The sequence below is a fragment of the Triticum urartu genome, chromosome 6A (assembly GCF_056163025.1).
Source record: "Triticum urartu cultivar PI428250 chromosome 6A, HENAU_Tu73, whole genome shotgun sequence".
NCBI lineage: Eukaryota > Viridiplantae > Streptophyta > Magnoliopsida > Poales > Poaceae > Triticum > Triticum urartu.
In genome coordinates this window covers 195,093,725-195,096,338 of record NC_141878.1, presented here as the reverse complement: position 1 = coordinate 195,096,338, position 2,614 = coordinate 195,093,725, and positions in this window count along the sequence as shown.

Below are 2,614 nucleotides of genomic sequence, written 5' to 3'. Positions count from 1 at the left end.
TGTCGTCGATCTGGTCGTCCCACCGGTTCAGCCACCCTGTCCTCCACCTCCAAGGAGTTGCCCCGACGTTCCCCTTGTCTTTCGCTCCACCTCCATTCCCACACCGCCGTCTTCACCTGCACCACCGAAAGAGCATCATCATCACCGTTTCCTCGGATGAAGTTGTGGCCTAATCAGCGCCACCAAAGAGGTTGTACACTAATCGCCGCATTTTCTTTTTGATTTGATCTCACGGTGCTGCTGGCGCTCGGTCCCGAGCCAACATGGTGCGGCTCCATCCACGGCGGCGTCGTCGGCCACTTCCTCCACGGTGTCGCTCCCTCGGCGGCGACGTCCACATCAGTAGGAGCTGCTGCTGCTTTAGCTCTCGCTCGCGCTACTGCTCTGCTCTTGCTCTCGGTCCCCTGCCTGGTCTGCTCTTGCTCGTGTTGCTTCTCTCGCTCTTGCTCTTGCTTGTGATGCTGCTCCGATTTAGCTACACTTCAGTCGACTGAATCGACTTTTGTGTCAGACGATTTTCAGGGGGTGGGGGGGGCTCGCCGGAGTTAAGGAAGAACCAGCCCCAACGGGGAGGAGGGCTCACCGGAGAGGTACCCCACTATCTATCTTAGGGTTCAGGGTGGGGGCGGTGGTCGCTGGCGGTGGTGGGTGGTGGTGTGGGGATTGCCGGAGAAAAAGCTCGGCACGGGGGGGGGGGGGGGCTACAGGAATGGCCGGGGCGGCGGTGGACCGGCGGTGGGGAGTGTTTTCGGGGCGGGCGGTGCAGCGCACCGCCGGCTGCGGGCGGCGGGGGCGGCTGTTTGGCTAGTGCTGGCTGGCGGCTCAGGGGGTGGAGGTTGAAGATGAATTGCTGGCCCTTGATTTCATATCCAACGGCTGCAAAATTGACTGACCAGAGATGAAAAAGTTAGTCGACTGACGTGTAGCCTCACCTCTAGTGCGTTCAGTTTCGACAGTAAAATTCAGTTTTGATAGTTAAGTTCAGTTTTGACAGTTAAATTCAGTTTCGACAGTTAAGTTCAGAGATGATCGGCTGATGTATACATCTAGCACTTTGTGGTTATGTATTTTACGTCATCTATTGGATATGCTATTAGAATTCCACTCAGGTTAACGTTGTCTCTATTGTCCTGCTTCAGCCTCGGCGTCGTACAACTCACTGGAGCTACTCCAACGACGAAACCCTCGATCACAGCGGAGCGGTACCTCGGGCTCCATCTCCAGACGCCTAAGATCTTCTTCCCCTCCTCCGACAGCCAAGTCAGCCGGAGCATCCTTACCGGCCAACCCAATCACGCTGAGATCGACATGGCTTCGCCAAAGAGGTTGTACACTTCTTGTGGTTTGACTTAATCTCACCATGCTTCTTTGCATCTTGTGATCTTCCAATTCTTGTGAACCAAACACCCAGATTGGCAGAAATCCTGTGTTTTAAAATTCTCTATTTTGCACGTGCATTCCTATCCTATTCCTTTCTATTTCCTATCCCTGCATTGTTAGAATCCTCAAATTCAAACAAGCCCTTACACAATTACTTCTGTTACAGATATGTGTCAAAGAAAACCTTGTGTGGTTTGTCCTGCTCCTGCGGTGCTGTGTTCCACCCCAGCTCAGCTGCCCCAACGACGGAAGGGTTCACCACAGCAGGGATCCACTCTCCAGACTGTCTTTCACCGCCTCAGATCTTCTTCCCTGCCGTCGGCAGCCACGACAACTGCATTACCATCATCAACTGAGCAGATGACCTTGAGGATTACACGGGTCCGCAAGAGAGGTCGCACTCTTCTGTGTCTTCTTACTTTATGCATTGCTTAATATGATGACATGCTACTTTATCATCGTGTTCACCTATTAGACTTCGACTCAGGTCCAAACTTATGCTGAAACTTGAGTTTTTAAATGGTTGTGGGGTACATATTGGGGCAGCAATCAGTACTATATGTCTACTATCTGGTTAATCCCGGGTGTCTACTATGAGTTTCATGTTGGGTGCAAACAAACATTAAAGGAGCCATTATCTGTATTTTTCAACTAAAGCTATTATCTGCCTGCTATCATTTGTTTTGGGTCTATCCACAGTTTGCTACCATCACTTTGGATTTGTGCATGCACTCCTTACATAATCTCACTATGTTTTATTCCTATGCATGTCAGTTATTGTACACAATGGAACTGAACATGTAGAGCAAAAGAGATGAGCCTTGCGTGGCAATAAAATTTCATGCAGACGTCGCTCCATGGTGGGCGCAAAGGCAGCCCCCCTCCACCCATTTTGGATCGTAATCAAGAGGAAGATAACTATTCTGAGGGGGATTCAGAAGCAGAAGACCACTCCTATTTACCCCATGAGGTCTTCACTCTAACTTGGCATGCTGATGTTGGTAAAATCATGCATATGGTGCCTTGCATTGCTTATTGTATACATTAAAGATGTCATCTGCTTAGTTTAGACATGCTTTGTGTCAATGCCATCTGTTTAGTTTCTTTATCGTATATGTGAATCATGCAATGCCATATTGTTTAGCCAGGCATCATATATGTGAATTTTGCAATGCCACCCTGGTTAGCCAGTCATCTTATATGTGAATTATATCATGACATCATTTTTATTATG